Raw genomic sequence first — 24,191 nt, 5'->3', positions numbered from 1 at the left:
ATGGTGTCACGGACTGGCAAGCTTCCTCGATGCACTGCTTGAAGCCACGTTCGGTTAGAGCGGAGAAAGTATCCTTACACTGCAATATACAAGGAAAGTTGTAATGCACAAACAAATGAGGTTCAGTCTGCCACAGATATGGACGTCGTTTAACCCTCTAACGGTAAGGTTGGGATTGGATCCGACCCCAGCGAGTCTGTTTAGTTTATAACTCCCCACTCCCTTTTCTGAGAGCGCCGTGGTTCCAGCTACCCTACCACCCAGTCGTCCCGAGAACGCCGAGGAGGCGACGTCAGTCTGGTGAGTGGCCTGCAGCTACCCTCTCTATCCGAAACCTACATTACCCGCGCTCGGGTTGGATCCGGCCCCACCTTACTGTTTACGTCACACTTATTAGTTTCTTTTGTGGGAAGGATTCAACCCCATATTGATGTTTATATTACATCTGAGTTTTGTTTTCCCTTCTAGTATCTTACTAAAATGGCGCATCAACTCGTTACAACTCCTGAGGAGGTGTACAACGAGTTTCTCCGACAGGAGGCTGAGACAGAGGATGGCGACAATATCGATGCAGAAAACTATTCAGGAACCGAGGATGATGTATTATCTGATACTGATGACGAGGATGATGTATTTCATTGTGTGGCAGGAGCAGTAGAGTTTGATAATTCTCAGTCAGATGTAGATGACGATAGAAATTTTGAGCTAAGCAAAGACTTAGAGACAATATAGACCAACAAACCCATCCATTCAAAATTTTCTAGGACACCAGCGTCAAATATTATTACTCATCTCCCTGGTCCCAGTGTGGAAGCAAGGGGGGGTCACTAGTGAATTGGAAATATTTTTATTATTTATAGATTCCAAAATTATAGAAAAAATTGTTTTGTACACAAATCTTGAAATCGAGAAATCTAGGCAGAAGCACAATACGGTCCAGTGGTTTCATTCACCAACAGAGAGCGTTGAAATAAAAGGGTTGATGGGCCTTCTCTGCACGAGTGGTGTCCTAAAATTCTATGCTCAGTGTAGATGAGATGTTCTCAGCAACCTATGGACCTCAGGTACTTCGTTGCACTATGTGCAAGAAAAGGTTCGCATTTCTTCTAGAAAACCTCGGCTTCGATGATAAAGCCACCAGAAAGGCCAGAAAAATCAACGACAAATTTGCGGCTTTCAGAGAAGTGTGGGACATGTTTGAATCTAACAGTGAAAAAAATTATAATCTATCTGAATATGTCACAGTAGATGAGACTCCACTGAGTTTTCTAGGTGTCTGTTCATTCAAAACGTATATCCCATCGAAGCCCGACAAATATGGGCTGAAAATAATGTCACTATGCGACGCAAGGACATTCTATTTTTTGCGTGGCATTCCATACACTGGCAAGGACAACAGAATAAATAGGAGACCTAGAGATTTGCCTTTACCTGCCCAGTATGTTTTGCGCCTGACAGAATCTATCAGGGGTTCTAATAGGAACATTACAGCGGACAATTGGTTCTCCTCGCTGGAGGTGACTGACGCCCTCCCCCAAAAGAAATTCATATTTGTAGGTACATTGGGGAGGAACAAACCGTAAATACCACCATCAATGCTGCTTTCCGCTGCAGTAGGCTGTTCAACATTTATTCATCAGAACGACAAAACTTTGGTGTCATTTACCCCAAAGAAAAAGAAAAAAAGTTTTACTGATATCGTCTATGCACTTTTCTGGAGAGATAAATGGAAAATCAAATAAACCTGAAATTGTGGAGTTCTACAATCTAACTAAAGGAGGGGTCGATGTATTAGATAATGCTTTGCCACAGCAGGACCACAAAAAGAAAATCGGGATGGCCCATGCGGTACTTTTATGCTATTTTAGAGATCGCTACTATAAATAGTTTTATCATTTACAAAAGCAATAGCAAATTGGACAGCTTTTCAAATGACGCGAAAATATCATTTCTCAAAAATCTTGCGCTGTCTTAGACAAAACCTCTTATGGAAAAGAGGTTGAATAACACACATCTTCCCCGTGAGCTCCGTTCGTCTACTGGAAAACTTTTAGAAAAAGAACCAATCGAATTAGACAAGCCTACCCAAGCACAGTCACTAAAGAATAGGAGATGCGATTCTTGTGACTGATCAAAAGATAGGAAGGGGAATGCTTTTTGTAGTAAGTGTAATCGTTATATATGTGGGGAGCGTAATTAATATCCTGGGTGTAAAGAAAATGAGATGTGATAAATTGTGTATTTTCAGGGCTGTATGTGATCGTTTCCAGGATGATATTATACATTTATTATTTGTTCCTATTACATTATGTGTACAAAGACATTTATTATTGAGAACTTCATATTTCGAAACTGCTGACACTATAATTATTATCTACAATTAGTTCCTATCTTTAGAATTTCTAAAGCACTCAAGTTCCTAGTTGATGACTGAATCTATTGATTTTTACTATGTTTTCAATAATTTTATAGAGAATATTGCCATTAACGGATTTTTTTGTAATCAAGTTCCTATTTTTCCCAAAGTACTTCATATTCTTACTTATTGACTATAAAAATTTTAAAAAACTTGTTCTTATAACAAATATTATATGTGTTTAATAGATAATAAAACTTTTTCCCATTATTCATTTTTTATTTTACCTCGAAAAATCGATATTTGGAGGGTGGGGTCTGATCCAGCCCCACGTTACCGTTTATGTCAGTTTGACACAGTTCCCCACAGTCGTTTAATGAACAAAGTAAGAGCATACGGACTATCAGATCAATTGTGTGATTGGATTGAGGAGTTCCTAGATAACAGAACGCAGCACGTCATTCTCAATGGAGAGAAGTCTTCCGAAGTAAGAGTGATTTCAGGTGTGCCGCAGGGGAGTGTCATAGGACCGTTGCTGTTCACAATATACATAAATGACCTGGTGGATGACATCGGAAGTTCACTGAGGCTTTTTGCAGATGATGCTGTGGTGTATCGAGAGGTTGCAACAATGGAAAATTGTACTGAAATGCAGGAGGATCTGCAGCGAATTGACGCATGGTGCACGGAATGGCAATTGAATCTCAATGTAGCGAAGTGTAATGTGATGCGAATACATAGAAAGATAGGTCCCTTATCATTTAGCTAAAAAATAGCAGGTCAGCAACTGGAAGCAGTTAATTCCATAAATTATCTGGGAGTACGCATTAGGAGTGATTTAAAATGGAATGATCATATAAAGTTGATCGTCGGTAAAGCAGATGCCAGACTGAGATTCATTGGAAGAATCCTAAGGAAATGCAATCCGACAACAAAGGAAGTAGGTTACAGTACACTTGTTCGCCCAATGCTTGAATACTGCTCAGCAGTGTGGGATCCGCACCAGGTAGGGTTGATAGAAGAGATAGAGAAGATCCAACGGAGAGCAGCGCGCTTCGTTACAGGATCATTTAGTAATTGCGAAAGCGTTACGGAGATGATAGATAAACTCCAGTGGAAGACTCTGCAGGAGAGACGCTCAGTAGCTCGGTACGGGCTTTTGTTAAAGTTTCGAGAACATACCTTCACCGAAGAGTCAAGCAGTATATTGCTCCCTCCTACGTATATCTCGCGAAGAGACCATGAGGATAAAATCAGAGAGATTAGAGCCCACACAGAAGCATACCGACAATCCTTCTTTCCACGTACAATACGAGACTGGAATAGAAGGGAGAACCGATAGAGGTACTCAGGGTACCCTCCGCCACACACCGTCAGGTGGCTTGCGGAGTACGGATGTAGATGTAGATGTAGATGTATGTCAGGAAACTACACCTTACCGTTAGAGGGTTAAAAATAGTATACACAGCCAACGAGTGCGCTGACAAGTTGCTGATGCTCGTCATTAGCTGGCTAGGACTTCGTTGTCCTCAGGAATACCTCGCACGGTCGACTGTTTAACACCAGTAGATTCTTCGTGTGCAGGTATCTAAAGAATCGTTTTCGTGTCACCGAACCCACAACCCCAGATGACTACAAACAGGGAGCTTTTTGTTCCGTGACAGGAGCACAGGTTGTTTAGCACGCTCATCAAGTTGTGCGTTCATGGAAATGGGCACTCGTCTGAACACCTCATTTAAATGAATACGCCGTCACCAGAACATCCATCTGAACATAACCAGTTTAAGTCAGCACGTTGCGTCCACTCCTAAACCACTGAACATTTCTAGCTCCATAACTGAAATTGATAGTAGCTTGGTCTCTGCACGGATCAATTGGTTCAAATGGTTCAAATGGCTCTGAGCACTATGGGACTTAACAACGGATTAATTACATGAGCTAACTCGTTACTGCAACTCTGTGAAAAATGACTAAATAACCTGTCTTCATCTCTTTTTTCCTAGCACTTTCCCCTTAAGAATGTTAATGATTAAGATGTTGTGTCTGATGACATGTCCAACAAATTGTAATTCTGTCTTTTCAGCTTCCGCCCTGAGCAGATGCAACGAACGAAAGCGAACAAAATGAGAAAAAAAAGTCAGCGCGATAGAATGAGAATCCTAAGGACCCGGATTCGATTCCCGGCTGGGTCGGAGATTTTCTCCGCTCAGGGATTGGGTGTTGTGTTGTCCTAATTATCATCATTCCATTCCCATCGACGCGCAAGTCGCCGAAGAGGCGTCAAATCGAAAGACTTGCAGCCGGCGAACGGACTACCCGACGGGAGGCCCTAGTCACACGACATATTTTTGTGCCACAAATTTCTCTTCTCCCCAATTCTATTCAGTACCTCTTCATTAGTTATGTGATCCACCCATCTAATCTTAAGCATTCTTCTGTAGCACCACATTTCGAAAGCTACTATTCTCTTCTTGTCTAAACTATTTATCGTCCATGTTACACTTCCATACATGGCTACACTCCATACGAATACTTTCAGAAAGTACTTCCTGACACTTAAATCTATACTCGATTTTAACAAATTTCTTTTCTTCAGAAATGCTTTCCTTGCCATTGCCAGTCTACGTCTTATATCCTCTCTACTTTGACCATCATCAGTTATTTTGCTCCCCAAATAGCAAAACTCATATTCTGCTGTAATGTCTCATTTCCTCATCTAATTCCCTCAGCATCACCCGATTTAATTCGAGTACATTCCATGATCCTCGTTTTGCTTTTGTTGATGTTCATCTTGTATCCTCCTTTCAAGACACCGTCCATTCCTTTCAACTGCTCTTCCAGGTCCTTTGCTGTCTCTGACAGAATTACGACGTCATCGGCAAACTTCAAAGTTTTTATTTCTTCTCCATGATTTTTAATTCCTACTCAGAATTTTTTCTTTTGTTTCCTTTACTGCTTGCTCAGTATACAGACTGAATAACGTCGGGGAGAGGCTACAACCCTGTCTCACTCCCTTCCCAATCACTGCTTGCCTTTCATGCCCCTCGACTCTTGTAACTGCCATCTGGTTTCTGTACAAATTGTAAATATCCTTTCGCTCCCTGTATTTGACCCCTGCCGCCTTCATAATTTGAAAGAGAGTATTTCAGTCAACATTGTCAAAAGCTTTCTCTAAGTTTACAAATGCCAGAAACGTAGGTTTACGTTTCCTTTCAGTGATTAAAAAGTCGAATCAAATCTATAAAGAGCTCGGCAATATGAGCCTACTTATCAGTATAACATTGCACTGTCTTTGGCCTAGATGCATGCACTGATGCACCATTCGCAAGTGTGTCACAAAGCCAGTGTATCCTGTCCTGAGGTAGGCTGACCCACAACTGTCGTAACTGGTCCTTGATACCATGGATACAGGCACAGGGACGGAGCTGACGTCCGAGCTCGCCCTATATGTGTTCTGTAGTGGACAGTTCTGGGGCTCTTGCTATCCACGGGAGTGCCTAAATATCACGCAGACAGTTTGTGGAGGTACACTACTAACCATTAAAATTGATGCACCAAGAAGAAATACAGATGATAAACGGGTATTTATTGGACAAATATATTATACTAGAACTGACATGTGATTACATTTTCATGCAATTTGGGTGCGTAGATCCTGAGAAATCAGTACCCAGAACAACGGCCTTGGACCGCCTAGGCTTTGAGTCAAACAGAGCTTGGACGGCGTGTACAGGTACAGCTGCCCATGCAGCTTCAACATGATACCACAGTTCATCAAGAGTAGTGACTGGCGTATTGTGACGAACCAGTTGCACGGTCACCATTGACCAGACGTTTTCAATTGGTGAGAGATCTGGAGTATGTGCTGGCCAGGGCAGCAGTCGAACATTTTCTGTATCCAGAAAGACCCGTACAGGACCTGCAACATGCGGTTGTGCATTATCCTGCTGAAATGTAGGGTTTCACAGGGATCGAATGAAAAGTAGAGCCACGGGTCGTAACACATCTGAAATGTAACGTCCACTGTTCACCGTGCCCTCAATGCGAACAAGGGGAAACCGAGACGTGTAATCAATGGCACCCCATACCATCACGCCGGGTGATACGCCAGTATGACGATGACGAATACACGCTTCCAATCTGCGTTCACCGCGATGTCGCCAAACACGGATGCGACCATCGTGATGCTGTAAACAGAACCTGGATTCATCCGAAAAAATGACGTTTTGCCATCCGTGCACCCAGGTTCGTCGTTGAGTACACCATCGCAGACGGTCCTGTCTGTGATACAGCGTCAAGGGTTGTCGCAGCCATGGTCTCCGAGCTGATAGTCCATGCTGCTGCGAACGTTGTCGAACTGTTCGTGCAGATGTTTGTTGTCTTGTAAGTGTGCCCATCTGTTGACTCAGGGATCGAGACGTGGTTGCACGATCCGTTACAGCGATGCGGAGAAGATGCCTGTCATCTCAACTGCTAGTGATACGAGGCCGTTGTAATCCAGCACGGCGTTCCGTATTACCCTCCTGATCCCACCGATTCCATATTCTGCTAACAGTCATTGGATCTCGACCAATGCGAGCAGCAATGTCGCGATACGATAAACCCCAATCGCGATAGGCTACAATCCGACCTTTATCAAAGTCGGAAACGTGATGGTACGCATTTACGTCCTTACACGAGGCATCACAACAACATTTCACCAGGGAACGCCGGTCAACTGCTATTTGTGTATGAGAAATCGGTTGGAAACTTTCCTCATGTCAGCACGTTGTAGGTGTCGCCACCGGCGTCAACCTTGTGTGAATGCTCTGAAAAGCTAATCATTTGCATATCACAGCATCTTCTTCCTGTCAGTTAAATTTCGCGTCTGTAGCACGCCATCTTCATGGTGTAGTAATTTAAATGGCCAGTAGTGTATGTGCCAAATGTGGAGCAGCATTGTCCTGTTGAAAAACAAAACCCCGACACTGCCGAATGAAAGGTAACTCGTGAGGATACGGGTTACTGCTGTACCAGCAGGGTTCCCACAATCACTATCATCTGAGACCTGAAGCCATACCCGATAATTCCCAACACCATGACGCCAGCAGTAACACCACTGTGCATGTCCAAACGTTGGAAGAATGAGACCTCTCACAGGGCTGCCACTTTACTCGCTGACGATGGTCATCCAGGGTGGTACAGAACCGCGTTTTATAGCTGAACACAGTGAGAGGCCAGTCATCAGTACGCCATGCTTCCCAGCTACACTGCCACTCTAGATGTATCCTAGCTGGGGCGATAATTTCCAGGTATGGCTGCTGCTGGTCTCCAAATAATGGTGTGAAATGACACAGAATGTTGCAGGGAATCCATTACTTATTCTTGGATGGGAAGCCCAGATGTGACAGGGTTTCGATGTGCTTGGTGTAAATACGATGATCCTCAGGCTTCCCGAGCTGTTCCAGATGCACCTGGTACGCCACGGCTTTCGCTGCAAGTGTCCCAACGCTGCTTAATATGAGTGCAACAGCCTGAAGCGTGTCGACCGTGGCCAACACAGCCGACAGAAACCAATTCCTCTTCTTTTAACACACAATAAATACAGTAGTACCCAAGGAATATTTGCTTCCTTTTTCGTATACCTTTTACGGAGAACAATATGAACTCTTAGAAGACAGTAATATAAGCTCTAAAGCTTGGTACTTGGTGCCCCATTTTTTTTATGTTGTCTCAAGCAGAGAGAAGTTTCATCTGTTTTCCTCTGAAACACAAGATGAGAAAGTGCTGCTTCATCGGCAGGGAAATACTTCGTTTTTCCAGCGTATACTTGCACTCCATCCTTCCTCAGCAGTGTCGTAGCTTTTGTGTCGACCAATATCAGCGGTCTGCACAGCGATTGTCGTTGGACTAGTTGCACACTTAATATGCGTATAATGCTTTCTCGTGCAGTAAGTAAAAGTGTCGGCGCTCACGTGACCATTACAGTGTGCGGCGATGGTGAGTTCTAGTCAATGGAAGCCGACGCAATGGCGCGTGTGCCACCAGTCCAGAAGACGGCGTCGAATCGTCGGCGCAGAAGTGTCCACACCCGTTGCACTGGCAATATTGTGGGCGAAGCTGTTCTGTCCATTACGGCCGAGCGGAAAAGATGGCAGTCATCACGCGCTGTGGTCACGTTGTATCGTCCAGTACCCTGCCGGCGCAGTGTACAGTTTTATTTTCTTACAAGGGGACCTCCCCATCGCACCCCCCTCAGATTTAGTTATAAGTTGGCACAGTGGATAGGCCTTGAAAAACTGAACACAGATCAATCGAGAAAACAGGAAGAAGTTGTGTGGAACTATGAAAAAAATATTCAAACGGAGTAGTCCATGAGCAAGGTATGCAACATCAAGGATATTGTTAGCTCAATGGAGCCGTGGTCCCGTGGTTACCGTGAGTAGCTGCGAACGAGAGATCCTTGGTTCAAGTCTTCCCTCGAGTGAAAAGTTTACTTTCTTTATTTTCGCAAACTTATGATCTGTCCGTTCGTTCATTGACGTCTCTGTTCACTGTAATAAGTTTAGTGTCTGTGTTTTGCGGCCGTACCGAAAAACCGTGCGATTAGTAGACGAAAGGACGTGCCTCTCCAATGGGAACCGAAAACATCTGATCACAAGGTCATAGGTCAACCGATTCCTCCACAGCAAAACACGTCTGATATATTCTATACGACACTAGTGACGGAATGTGCGTCACATGACAGGAATATGTTGTCGACCCACCTAACTTGTACACTTGGCGAATGGGTAAAAGATTCTTCTACCTTACCCGATTTCGGTTTTCTTGTGGATGTGATAATCACTACCAAAAAAGGGATGAGAACATAAGAGTTTGTCACATAAACTGAAAATAAAAAAATAAACTTTTGACTGGAGGGAATACTTGAACCAAGGACCTCTCGTTTCGCACCTGCTCACGCTAACCACGGGACCACGGCGCTGCTGAGCTCACGTTAGCCTTGATGTTGCCTATCTTGCGCATGGACTACTCATTTTGTATATTTTGCTTATTTTTTCATAGTTCCACACAACTTCTTCCTGTTTTCTCTATTGATCTGTGTTCAGTTTTTCAAGGCCTATCCATTGTGCAAACTAAATCTGAGGGGGGCGGGATGGGGAGGTTCCCTTATCAGTGGAGAGGATGAGACGACCTCGATAAATACTCGACTGTGTAAGTCACGGTGATGCTCTACGATGACTGCTCTCTCACTAGGTTATTCAAATGGTATATTGTCACATTTACCGAGATGCGGGAAGTTTAAACATATGTAACGCACGTAGATATGGTATTTTAATGATACTTTCCCAAATGTCTTCTACAACAAGGGACGGTTCACAAAGCCTTTCGTCAGACAAATCTTGTTCATGTGCGGCCCACTTCCAGTCATATCCGGATATCGTCTTCACAGCTCCTAACATTTTCCTCAGGACACAATGTCAAACCGAAACGCCGTGTTTCAAAGTTTTCCTGGAGTTAGATTAACGTGAATATCTTCTACTTTAAAGATTTGCCACGGTTTGCTTGCATTAACATTAACAGATATTATTTGGTTGAAACGAACACTTCTGTTAGGTTCAATAGAGAATGATAAATGAAACAAAGAGAGTCGCTTCGATAACACGACTCCGAAAAACCCAAGCCTGGTGAACTGAATAACGTGTATACAATTTATGATCAGATTTTGTATTCAGTGGTGTGAATTCATCACCATCAAACGGAACAGGTTTCGTTTGATAATAAACATCTAAATGTAGACCTAGATGTTGCACATGGGCTACAGCATTCTTGATATAGGGACGTTTTCTCAGTTTAGCAACCATGGTCTCCAGTCGATGTTGGAACTTAATTTTTTCTTTTTCAGTCAGATGTTCTTTCTCACACTCTTCTATTTCATTTGTATGTCTTGTGTAGTGCTCGGTAGTTGTAGTTTTACACTTTACCAGTTAATAAATAAGGAGAATTATTTTCGTTGTAAATACCATTGCCATTACTCCAGATGTAAAAGATTTCTCTTTTTTTTTAATGTAAGCTATAATTCACTGGCTGGACTGCCGTTTCATTTCTGGCGTGAAGTCATTGGGCTGTGAATAATCCACAGTACCAAAACATATTGTGGACTTTACCGATGTTTTCATTTCTGGTTTCTGTTTTGGAGCGTCCTGCACGTGGATCGTCTTCAAGAGAAGTATGCCCATTTAAAATTAAGCTTCCCAATCACTAACTGTTCAAAATTAGAGAACAAACGCATAATTAATATTCACCAAATTTACACGAGTTTCGGTCGGTGATAAAGAGTTTAAAATAAAGAAATTTATGAAGATATAACTATCTGAATGCGGAAATTTCTAGTTCTATAGAAACGCGTGGACAAAAATTATTCTAGAGATCACGGCGTCAGATGACTGAAATTATTTTCGAAATATGGCCCAATACGAAATATCAGATTAGCGCCAATTCTGTTTCAATCCGAGAAACTCACTTATGTCAGAAGTACACAAGTATCTCACCAATTTTCCTTTATAAAGTACTAAAATATGTATACCATAGATCATGGCGTACAGCCATGCATGACACTTCAACGAGTTACTCTGCCGTAAGACATCAGAATCCGTAGATTTCTTGTGGCAAAAATGTCGAGAAATATCAGGACAATCCCTGAAAGTTCGTCAACACTTTTGTCCAGTGTATTTCATTCAGATTCTCGCCCTCACCAGATTATTTAGCCAGTTACCTTTGTCAAATAAGCTTTTGTCAACGTCTTATCACGCGTTCTGCAGATCTGGCTGACGGTACTCCAACCATCACAATTCGTATGTACCCAGTGCTGCATATTATGTGTTCCTAGTGACACAACATTAATTTAGCTTTCTGTTAGAGGGAGAAGTGATATATGCTATCCGTAGATGTTCACGATAGTAGCACATGAACATTTGACCAGCTTCGCGGTTTTCGAGATACTCGTAATAATAATCTGCCCTTTGTCAAAGTCGCTTATCTCAATGGATTTCCCTATCTGCAGCCGATATCTTCGCTTGGATGATCCCCCTTTGGTGTCTGCTCTGCTCACATACTTTTCTACCGCTCCACGTGCAATAGCGCCCCCAGCCGACATCCAATGTCTCTGTGGGCAGTGTTCATAATGTTTTGGCTGGTTAGTGTATGTTTTGTACGATTTGGCTCCACGCAAATCCCGCGATTGTTCCTTCGAAAGGGTACAGCCGATTTCCTTCCCCATAGTTAGCAAAACAATCGCAGCTCGTGCTCCGTCTCTAATGACCTCGTTGTTGACAGTGCGTTAAATTCTAATCTTCCTTCCTTTCTTCCAAGTGGCGTAAAATTTCTAATCAGTAGATTTTTGTCACTACACTGAGTTAAATTCCAAACTTCTCCACCGCGTATCAGGGACTGAGGGCATGTGACTATTTACACTGTAATGATAAAAGTCATGGGATACCACATAATATCGTGTCTGACCTCCTTTCGGTCGGCCGCGGTGGCCGAGCAGATCTAGGCGCTTCACTCCGGAACCGTGCGACTGCTACGGTCGCAAGTTCGAATCCTGCCTCGGGCATGGATGTGTGTGATGTCCTTAGGTTAGTTAGGTTTAAGTAGTTCTAAGTTCTAGGGGACTAATGACCTCAGATGTTAAGGCCCATAGTTCTCAGAGCCATTTCAACCATTTTTGAACCTCCTTTCGCCTGGCGTACTGCAGCAACTCAATGTGGTATGGACTCGACAACTCATTCGAATTCCCCTGCAGAAATACTGAGCGGGGAAGCCTCTTTATAATTGCAACAGTGTTGCCGGTGCAGGACGTTGTGCAGGAACTGACCTCCCGAATATGTCCCACAAATGTTCGATGGGATTCATGTCAGGCGATTTGGGTGGACAAATCATTCTTTCAAATTGTCCAGAATGTTCTTCAAACCAATCACGAACAATGTGGAGTGGCGACATGTCGCACTGCTATCCACAAAAATTCCATCCTTTTTTTTTTGGGGGGGGGGGGGAGGAGGGGACCGTGAAGTCAATGAATAGCTGCAGATGGTCTCCAGTAGCCGAACATAACGATTTCGTCAACGAATTCAGTTGGACCAGAAGGTGCAGTCCATTGCATGTAAACAAAGCCCACATCATTATGGTGAAACCAGCGGCACGCGCAGTTCCTTGTTGACAGCTTGGATCTATGGCTTTCGTGGGGTCTGCACCACATTGGAACACTGCCATCAGCTCTTACCGACTGAAATCAGGACTCATCTGCCCAGACCACAATTTTCCATCCGTCTAGGGTCCAACCGATATAGCCACGAGCCCAGGAGAGGCGCTGCAGGCGACGTCGAGCTGTTAGCAAAGGTACTCGCGTCGGTCGTCTGCTGTCATAGCCCATTAATGCCGCACTTCGCCGCTCTGTCCTAACGGATACGTTCGTCGTAAGTCCTATATTGATTTCTGCTGTCGTTACATGCAGTGTTACTTGTCTATTAGTACTGGCAACTCTACGTGAAAGTCGCTGATCTCGGTCGTTAAGTGAAGGCTGTCGGAAACTGCGTTGCCCGTGGTGAGAGGTACTGACAGAAATTTGGTGTTCTCGGCACACTCTTGAGACTGTGGATCTCGGAATACTGAATTACATAACGATTTACCAAATGTAATGTCACATGCGTCTAGCTGCAACTACCTTTCCGCTTTCAAAGTCTGTTAATTCCCGCCGTGCGGCCATGTTCACGTCGGAGACCGTTGCACATGAATCACCAGAGAACACGTAACAGCTCCGCCAATGCAGTGCCCTTTTATACCTTGTGTACGGGATACTACCGACATCTATGCATGTGCATTTCGTTATCCCAAGACTTTTGTCATCTGATGGTACAAATGGCTCTGAGCACTATGCGACTTAACTTCTGAGGTCATCAGTCGCCTAGATCTTAGAACTAATTAAACCTAACTAACCTAAGGACATCACACACATCCATGCCCGAGGCAAGATTCGAACCTGCGACCTAGCGGTCGCCCGGCTCCAGACTGGAGCGCCTAGAACCGCACGGCCACTCCGGCCGGCTTTTGTCATCTCATTGTATTGTAACCTGCCCGTCGGATGGTGACAGTAAGCTCGGCGACTCCCTTGATGCTATTCGAAAAGACCACTCGTTAATGAATTTCGGCTGCCGTCGTGAATACTGAGCTACAGTATTCGAGATGTTTGTGTTTTAGGAAGAAAATCGTAAGATCTTTAATAATGGTGTGCGTCATGGATTTTTATGTCTCAAAAAATAGATCCACGCACTGCGTGTAGAAGTGCAGTAACGAAGCTGGAGGGCAGATGCCGCAGAGCTGATACTTTACTTTCTAGTTCTAACGGGACAACACTAGTGTCATATACGCGTGGACGTGAGGATAGTGTTTCATTTATAATTGCGTGAGCCTCTTTCGGATCCCACGTTAACGATGATGATGATGATGATGACGTATGGTTTTTGGGGCGCTCAACAGGGCGGTTATCAGCGCATGTACAAATTCCCAACCTTTGCTCAGTCCAGTCTCGCCACTTCCATGAATGATGATGAAATGATGAGGACAACACAAGCACCCACTCATCTCGAGGCAGGTGAAAATCCCTAACCCCGCCGGGAATCGAACCCGGGACCCCGTGCTCAGGATCGAGAACGCGACCTCGATCACATTAACGAGACAGTGTCTCAAATGTCTCCCTCCGTCGCCTCTTTGAAAATTTAAAGGGCGTGAATATCAGTAGATGCCGAAAAGCGTCACTCTAAAAGATGGGATGACATTAAGACGCTATTTTTAACTCCGAGAAATTTTTTACTATTCCTGACATGATATTTTCTTCATAGCGTCATGTCGTGCTCTTGTAAGGCCATTTAGAAGAATCTCGTGGCTATTTTCTTTTTCTAAGAGTGGGTTCAGTGTTGAAAATGGTAAACAAACATATCACAAGCTCACCCTTCAATCAAATCGCTGTTAATGGACCCTTTTGGTTTGCTTGGATCATTGGTTCCAGAGGATGGAGGTAATTTAGCTCTGTTTTGGACGACCTGATTTGATCTGTGATGGATATGTTGCTACACCAGTCACTGTAGCTTTGATTCTTAGATGGCTTCTCATTCTCGTTTCGCCAACCTAGATCCGTTTTCGTTTTCGCCGTAGACCCGCGCAATGGAATTATGTCACGGATTTGAAAATATCAGAAATTATTACGCTTTGCAAATGAGTATCCATACACGTGTTTCGCCGTTCCTACACTTTGTTACATATAATATTTGAGCCATCATGTGCAACATGGACTAAACGTGAAACCAACAAGTCAGCGAGAAAGAAAAATGGAATTATGTCACGGATTTGAAAATATCAGAAATTATTACGCTTTGCAAATGAGTATCCATACACGTGTTTCGCCGTTCCTACACTTTGTTACATATAATATTTGAGCCATCATGTGCAACGTGGACTAAACGTGAAACCAACAAGTCAGCGACAAAGAAAAAAATGGAACAAGTAGCTTATAAATCCGTTGTGTAAAGGAATGTTAACTCTGTGCATGAACGGTGGGAACTGGGGTGAAATAATGACCTCCATTACTACCACGCAGTGTACGATAAACACTGAGCTATTTAGTGTCAGAATTGCAGGAAATATTGCTGTGAAAAAGTCTGCTAAATTTCCCACGTCGGCGTAAAACGGAAGTCTTCTTCACTGCTACGGACCAGAGGCGCCTAAAACATTTGTGAGACAGTTACAATTCGCCTCTTACACCCACAAAGTACCAGTCACCCGCCGGCAAAACTCTTTTTCAGGCATTTTATTGTACGAAGTCTGAGGCTGGACCCGACGTTCAGTGTCGCCTACCCTGTCTATAAAGCAATTGTATATACATAAAGTTTCGCGATATATCGATCTACCCGACACCCCGTTGAGTAAAGCAGCTCTGTGACCTCTTCCAATTTTATTGAAAATATCCACATCTCAACGTAAACAACAGAACACAGTGTGTTATTTGTAACACTGTCATCAATTAACGTGCATGTACGAACCACTGACAGAAACCTCTTTGTGTTCTACCTCTGCATACGTCTTACTCTTAAGCTTTTTGAATATGGCATGCCACTGAAGAAGGTGTAACGTCTGTACCATTAGTTTTCTGCTGAACGGAATAGTTATCTCCTTGACAGTAAAAGTACCTTCATTTTATTCTACTACACTGAACAGTAGAACTCCTAGAATGCGAAAATGTCCAACGCAGACAAATCTTCGAAGAGGAACGTTACAGATATTGCATAATAGGCAAACGATTTTCTGCCTGCCGCTACAGCCATTTTAGTTCTTACGGGGATTGATTTGTGCACTGCGAAGACGTTTGTCGCTTCCAGAAAATAATAAGAACGTCAGTAAACAATAGCAACAATAAGTTTTATCATGCAGAAAACGAAGCAGAATCCTGTGAAACCTAGCAATCAGATTAATAAGTTTATTTATGTCATTTAACAGTGTCGAAAACATCTGTGACTTTTCTTTTTTCTTTTTAACTATGGATCTCCCGTACAATAAATGACACAATTTTAAAGTTCTTTCAGATCAGAATTTTCTTTTAGTGACACGAACCGCTTCGGTGTATTTGGATCAAGACAGGACTTCTAGCAGTATGTACCTAGTTACATCTACATCTACATTTATGCTCCGCAAGCCACCTAACGGTGTGTGGCGGAGGGCATTTTACGTGCCACTGTCATTACCTCCATTTTCTGTTCCAGTCGCGTATGGTTCGCGGGAAGAACGACTGTCGGAAAGCCTCCCTGCGCGCTCGAATCTCTCTAATTTTACATTCGTGATCTCCTCGGGGGGTATAAGTAGGGGGAAGTAATATATTCAATACCTCATCCAGAAACGCACCCTCTCGAAACCTGGCGAGCAAGCTACACCGCGATGCAGAGCGCCTCTCTTGCAGAGTCTGCCACTTGAGTTTGCTAAACATCTCCGTAACGCTATCACGGTTACCAAATAACCCTGTGACGAAACGCGCCGCTCTTCTTTGGATCTTCTCTATCTCCTCCGTCAACCCGATCTGGTACGGATCCCACACTGATGAACAATACTAAAGTATAGGTAGAACGAGTATTTTGTAAGCCACCTCCTTTGTTGATGCACTACATTTTCTAAGGACTCTCCCAATGAATCTCAACCTGGTACCCGCCTTACCAATAATTAATTTTACATGATCATTCCACTTCAAATCGTTCCGTACGCATACTCACAGATATTTTACAGAAGTAACTGCTACCAGTGTTTGTTCCGCTATCAGATAATCATACAATAATCATTACAGACACCTCCATGGAGAAACAACAGGGTTCGTGTCTGCAAGTGAGCATAAGTGACAGACACAACAATTTGAAAAGAAGCGAGGACGCTGCGCAGATTAACTAAGCGACACTAGAGAAAATGATCATTTTGTATTGTTCTGACATCAAGAGATCAGAAACGATTCTATCAAAACGAAGCGCGCTGGTGATGGTTTCTGTTTGAGAAAAGGAAACAAAATTGACATGCTTCAGTGTACCGCGAGACTCACTGAAATCTGTAGCTCACCGGTTGCTAGAAGGTTCAAACGAATCTTGCGTTTGCAGCGACAGTAACAGACAAATGTAAATGTGTGACTAGGGCCTCCCGTCGGGTAGACCGTTCGCCGGGTGCAAGTCTTCCGATTTGACGCCACTTAGGCGACTTGCGCGTCGAGGGGGATGAAATGATGGTGATTAGGACAACACAACACCCAGTCCCGGAGCTGAGACAAATCTCTGACCCACCCGAACCCTGGCTCTTAGGATTAACATTCTGTCGCGCTGACCACTCAGCTACTGCGGGCTGACAGCAAGAGCGATGCAATTGTGGAAAATAAATCGTGCTATAATCAAGTCATTCCGGTCGCAGTACCTGATGTGATACCAAAGAAGCACTGAAGGCAAAGTAATTGTTTCCATGTAGTCTGGAGTACAGAGTTTTTATTGATTTTAGAGTTCTCATACACTTCTCAAAGTGATTGGATAACCATTAGTTCTCTGCGATGTAATAAGCTTTTTGTGTCACCCATAAAATTTAGTTCTCGTGGTATGACATCTCTGGAAACGAACCAGTTTATTTATATCAAAAATGAAAATTTAGAGTCTTGCCACCCCCTGGATAAATTTCTGTTGAAGCCAATGGTGTGACCCTGTTTCGTGATACAGGCAAATGGAACTGACGCCTATTTGACTACCTGCACATCAGTTACGGGTATCTGATGTTCAGGAACTCAAAATGAGCGTAAACGTAGAGGGACGGATCTTTTGTCTTTGAACTTTCTAACACCGTCACCCACAGCATATCACATAAGCTTGTTCCAATTTAGTAGACGATGCGACCTGCTGTCAAGTTTTACATTTATGTAATTCATCATAGGCCCAGAAGTTCCTCATCTGATACACTGAATCCCAATGCTTCTAAGTGCCCTCTTCAGTAAAAGCATCAAGCGCTCCAACAGAAAGTAAAATACATGTACAAATTCTGGGAAACTTTTGCTGCAAGTCCTTCGAACAGACAAAAGCAAGTTGAAAGAGCCATCGACATTGTAACCGATGGTCCCCATTTTAACTTTGTCCCTTACATTCTGTGAAGAGAAGGGAATTAATACACTGAACAGCCATTGGTGTCCTGATCTTTACGTAAACAGCAAATTAACCGTCCATCATATGCATTACACATAAAAAGAAAATAACAACGGAAAACGAAAGAGTGAGAATGTGAAGGAATTGCTTTACTTAAAAAGCAGAACCACAAAAGACACCAAATAAAGATCAGAAGAAGTAGGATTACCAAATTAAAAAAAAGGAATTCAAGAGATGATGTGCCTTTTCACTGTCAAGACTTGACCAGGAAAAAATTACTGTTAAAAATATATTTTCGGAGAACTGTATTTCATTACTATGGAAGGAAGAAAAAGAATGATAAACATCGTCTGAACATTTCTGTCATAGAAGAATGCTGAGGATTAGCTTTACGGACACGATAAAATATGCAGTAAGATCGGACTATTGGACAAGAGACAACAACACTTTGTGAAACATTATAGGAAGAAAGAAAACCACATTCACCGACCAGATCCTGTAACATGATAGGTTTCTAGGAACTACACTGGAAGGTATGGTTGCAGGGCGGAAATTCAGCTGAAGACGGCGGTAACAGATTCTTTAGTAGGTATCTCTAGATGCTGGTTGTATAATTATGTTAAATTGGAATGAAGAGGGAAGCAGAAAATAAAGCCCACTGAAGAATACCACAGTAGAAGAATCTACAGACTACCCAACTACAAGAGATTAGGAATGTTTTATTTTTGTTTTTAAGAACCAGGTTTTGCAGTTGAAGACAAAGCCATAATAGCTTATTGTAAGTAGGAAACCGCTTCTGAGACTGTCTACATATGTGGCTGCAGCTGTGTGAAGACTGTCCGGTTGCAGGCACCAGTACTCGCCTTTTCGTGGGATGCTTTCCCTGGTTCAAGGACGGGCACACCATTCCTAAAGCGGACACGGAGCCGCTACCTGGCGATGAAGCTGAGCACACAGCAGCGCATGTTGGGTTAGGACTCCAGGTGACGGCGGCGCGGCTGCAGAGGCACTGGAAGGCGACCGACGCTCCGTCCAGAGGCCCGCTGCCGCTGCGCTTGTGGGTGGGGGCGGTTCCTAACTGTGCCTCAACCTTCGAAGGCCGCCGCCGCAGCGCCGCGCAGCGCCGCGCATGCGCAATGACGTCACCGCCTAGCGGGCCAGCTTCCGTTCCGTTACTGTAACTCGACAGCAAAGGGTGTCCCATCTGCTCTGTGCTCGCCCTAGGCATTTTGGTCTCAAATGGCAGGATGAACAACAGATGCTTGGATCACGCAGAGCAAAACATTGTGGATACACGGACACAAAACCACTTGAGCTGTGGGCCTGAGACGTTCTTCCAGTCCGTTCTTGCAGCAGAATGGCGTTGCCGATTTTTTTTTCTTTAATTACACCCTCACGACGACGGATCTCCATCTCCTAGGCAATAAAGTGCAATGCCGACCGCCCAAGCGCTGGTCGGACCTGCTGCGTGTGCAGCAAGCAACACGAACCAGGAGATTTTTAAGTTTCAAAACTTAATGACAACGTGAGCACATACATCAAAACGAGACACTGGACTCGCATTCGGGAGGACGACGGTTCAATCCAGCGACCTGCCATCCTGATTTAAGTTTTCCGTGATTTCCCAAATTCGCTCCAGGTAAATGCTGAGATGGTTCCTTTGACAGGGCACGGTCGATTTCCTTCCCCATCCTTCCCTAATCCGATGAGACCGATGACCTCGCTGTTTGGTCTCTTCCTCCAAACAACCCAACCCAACCAAAACGAGAGGATAAAATATTGCCGAATACGCGAAATTAAGCAGGCAAGTCATCAAGAATGGTTATACTATGAGAAAACCACGAACCTGTGATCTTCTGATGTCAGTGTCGTGTCGTGTGTCGTGAATGATCTCCATCACCGAACTAAGCCCGTTCGGAGGTCTGGATCTGCAATGTATGCGTAAATTAATGCGCAAAATAAACATCAATGGATAAAAAATAATTACAAACATCGACATTAAATTGGTCTTCAAGAGATCCAAGCAACTTTTAGATCACGTTTGCGAAGAGTTTATGGCTGAGTGCTAAGTTTCTTACCTAGGCTCCATCCGTTTTCTCGTGATAAACCTTCTAATTGAAGTTATTTGAAGTTACTCTATGAAAACTATTCGCCTTTTCAGTTATCTAGCTAGATGGAATTATATGACGCTGAAAGTAAAAAAAAAAAAAAAGAAAAGAAAACCTCCGGTTACAGGCTCCACCACTCTCCTCTTCATGCGATGCTTTCCCTGGCTCAAGGGAACGAGCGAGGTGGCGCAGTGGTTAGACACTGGACTCGCATTCGGGAGGACGACGGTTCAATCCCGCGCCCTGCCATCCTGATTTAGGTTTTCCGTGATTTCCCTAAATAACTCCAGGCAAATTCCGGGATGGTTCCTCTGAAAAGGCATAGCCGACTTCCTTCCCCATCCTTCCCTAATCCGATGAGACCGATCACTTCGCTCTCTGGTCTCCTTCCCCAAACAACCCAACCCCAACCTGGCTCAAGGACGAGCATACCATTCCTAAAGCGTCTTACATACTGTAAGGTGAACAAATTAATTTGGAGGAAAAGGCCCTAATTTCTCTAATTTTGTGGTATCCCTACATCCTCTTGCAATTTCTCTATCACTGCAACACTCAGAACTCGATCATGCGTCAAACCGACCTGACATCGTCAAATCCCCTGCTCTGATAACTCAACTCTGTCTCGTCCTACGCCGGCTGGAATGGCCGAGCGGTTCTAGGCACTACAGTCTGGAACCGCGCGACCGCTACGGTCGCAGGTTCGAATCCTGCCTCGGGCATGGATGTGTGTGACGTCCTTAGGTTAGTTAGGTTTAAGTAGTTCTAAGTTCTAGGGGGCTGATGACCTCAGCAGTTAAGTCTCATAGTGCTCAGAGCCATTTGAACTTTTGTCTCTTCATACGATATCTTCTAATAAGAATCAACTTTCAGTAGAAATCGAATTCCAAATTTATATAGATTCTTTATTTTAGGTGCATTGAAGCACGTTACACGATTAAGTGATGGTACCTTTAAAAAAAACCGTTTTGCGTTCTTTGCGCGAGCATATGGCTCCTAATCAGCAGAATAAACTCTCACTCTCCAGTCTCAACTCAAGATCTGAACTGCTATATTCTGAGATACAATGGTGTTTCAGTCATTCACTATCGGCGAAAACCTCGATTGTCTCCAACAGAATCAGTCAACACGTAGGCTGTAAGGTTCGTCTTCTTTATTACATTCATTTCTGTACGGAATCATGCTGATGCCCTGTGTGTCCTCTTAAAGAACTGTGGTGAACTGTTCGTCGTGCTGTAACTTACTATTAAAATCGTAGTCTGCTGTAAGAGGTTGTGCTGAAAAGTAATTCCTACGAATTTTTAATGTGAAAACTTTTAAATCTTTTTAAATAAAACAAACGTTATTAACATCCTACATCTTTGTTCTTCATAGCATATTTATTTCTCAACAAAGTCATTCTGGCGATGAACAGTTTGTTGATGCCTTGTTTTTTCTAACAGAGCCCCAACCTCACCTCTGCTTGCATCGCGTCGTCAGCATCAAACTGAAATCCTCAAAGGTGTTGTTTAACTTCTGGAAAATCTGATGGCACCATGTCGGGACTGTTATGGAAGATGGTAGATGAAACTGAACCCTTAAGGCGTCGGGTTGCTGCAGGTGGCTCAGCGCTCGTGTGTGGTCTGGCATCGTCAGCTGAAGGAGACGGTGTTCCATGTGTGGATGAACTCTTCAAATTCGGAACTCGATTACAACATGCTGCTTCTCATGCACCGACATAGTTACGTGAGACACCGCCATGTTACACGCTACAATTCAGGGCCCTTTAGCGATAGAGAACCACAAATAGTTAGACCTGAAGAATAAAGATGTTGATTATTAATAACTTTTGTTTTATTTTAAAATTTTAAGAGTTTTCACATATAAAATTCGGAGGCCTTACCTCTCAGCAGATCCTCGCACATTATAGACATGAATCATCCTTTTAAGTTATGTTATTGGTAGTTTTCTTTCTTTGTCTATGAATTCATAGCATTGTCATGAATTTCATAGCAGTGCGGCCTCAGTAATAGTGTATTGCTGTACCTCAACCTAACATTATTTAAAATAAAAAATAGCTCATGTGAGATAATATCAATAAGCTGATGAGTTTAAAATACAACGGCGAACAAATTTCTAATGAAAACACGATTGTTTATACGATTGGTTTTGCGATGTAGATAACGATTTCTTTGCTGGAGGGTTAGAGATCAAGGTTGTCGTATGTTGTGGACAACCCAAGCTAAAGACATCAAAGGTAGGAGGGAAGCTGGAGAGACTGGGGACAATATGGATACTAACTGAGGAAGGAGGGGACGGTTAGTGGGGATCGGAATCCTTGTGAGCAAGAGAAAGTAGCAGTAAGAGATAGATAGCAATAGCTGGTACGAAGGTTGGGGGTTGGTAATGTGGCATGCGTTTCCTTATTGGAGCTTGGAACTGTGGACATGATAAGAGGTTGAGACTGAAGCTGATATCTACATCTTCATCTACATTTATACTCCACAAGCCACCCAACGGTGCGTGGCGAAGGGCACTTTACGTGCCACTGTCATTACCTCCCTTTCCTGTTCCAGTCGCGTATGGTTCGCGGGAAGAATGACTGTCGGAAAGCCTCCCTGCGCGCTCGAATCTCTCTAATTTTACGTTCATGATCTCCTCGGGAGATATAAGTAGGGTGAAGCAATATATTTGATACCTCATCCAGAAACGCACCCTCTCGAAACCTGGACAGCAAGCTACACCGTGATGCAGAGCGCCTCTCTTGCAGAGTCTGCCACTTGAGTTTGCTAAACATCTCCGTAACGCTATCACGCTTACCAAATAACCCTGTGACGAAACGCGCCGCTCTTCTTTGGATCTTCTCTATCTCCTCCGCCAACCCGACCTGGTACGGATCCCACACTGATGAGCAATACTCAAATATAGGTCGAACGAGTGTTTTGTAAGCCACCTCCTTTATTGGTGCACTACATTTTCTAAGGACTCTTCCAATGAATCTCATCCTGGTACCCGCCTTACCAACAATTAATTTTATATGATGATTCCACTTCAAATCGTTCCGTACGCATACTCCCAGATATTTTACAGAAGTAAATGCCACCAGTGTTTGTTCCGCTATCATATAATCATACAATAAAGAATCCTTCTTTCTATGTATTGGCAATACAATACATTTGTCTATGTTAAAGGTCAGTTGCCACTCCCTGCACCAAGTGCCTATCCGCTGCAGATCTTCCTGCATTTCGCTGCAATTTTCTAATGCTGCAACTTCTGTGTATACTACAGCATCATCCGCGAAGAGCCGCATGGAACTTCCGACAACATCTACTAGGTCATTTATATATATTGTAAAAAACCATACCATTGGTAGACGTCATCAGGAAGTTCTGAGCGGGAAAAATGGGGCCCGATAAAGATCCCTTCAACATATGATACACAGTGGTAGTGGGAGAGCGATATGGTCGTATATTGATATACGCTGTCTGACAAAAAAAGAAGCACCCAGAAGGGAAGAGGAAACGAAATTAAACTTCGCCGGCCGGAGTGGCCGAGCGGTTCTAAGCGCTTCAGTCTGGAACCGCGCGACCGCTACGGTCACAGGTTCGAATCCTGCCTCGGGCATGGATTTGTGTGATGTCCTTAGGTTAGTTAGTTTTGAGTAGTTCTAAGTTCTAGGGGACTGATGACCTCAGATGTTAAGTCCCATGGTGCTCAGAGCCATTTGAACCATTTTTTTTTTAAATTAAACTTGAAGGGAAGGGTCTCATAAAACCGTTGTATTCTCTCATGAGGCAAACGGGCCCATAACTGTTGCAGCTGGTCTTTGCTATACTTGATTCTGACAGTGGGACGGAGTTGACGTCCTACGTGGTCCCACATATGTTCTATTGGGGATAGATCTGGGGATCTTGCTGGCCACGGGAGTGGCTCAGTATCACGCAGACAGTTGGTAGACACACTGATATGTGGATAACCATTGTCCTGTTGACAAATGCCAACACGATATTGTCGAATGGGAGGTAACACGTGGGGATGCAGGATGCCCGTGACGTACCGTTGTGCCGTTTA

General features: G+C 43.7%; 1 protein-coding gene across 1 annotated transcript in view; it reads right to left on the bottom strand.

The window, feature by feature from the left end:
* The window catches only part of LOC126297766 (serine proteinase stubble), a 209,028-nt gene extending 189,937 nt beyond the window's left edge, over window positions 1-19,091 (bottom strand). Inside the window, exon 1 of the mRNA XM_049988941.1 lies at window positions 18,900-19,091. The gene's annotated coding sequence lies outside the window, so the exon portion shown is untranslated. The remainder of the gene's footprint in view (window positions 1-18,899) is intronic.
* Between the last annotated feature and the right edge of the window lie 5,100 nt (window positions 19,092-24,191).

Source organism: Schistocerca gregaria, chromosome X (genome assembly GCF_023897955.1).
Source record: "Schistocerca gregaria isolate iqSchGreg1 chromosome X, iqSchGreg1.2, whole genome shotgun sequence".
In the NCBI taxonomy this organism is placed as follows: Eukaryota; Metazoa; Arthropoda; class Insecta; order Orthoptera; family Acrididae; genus Schistocerca; species Schistocerca gregaria.
The sequence above is the reverse complement of the archived record's forward strand: the minus strand, read 5'-3'. Positions and strand labels throughout refer to the sequence as shown.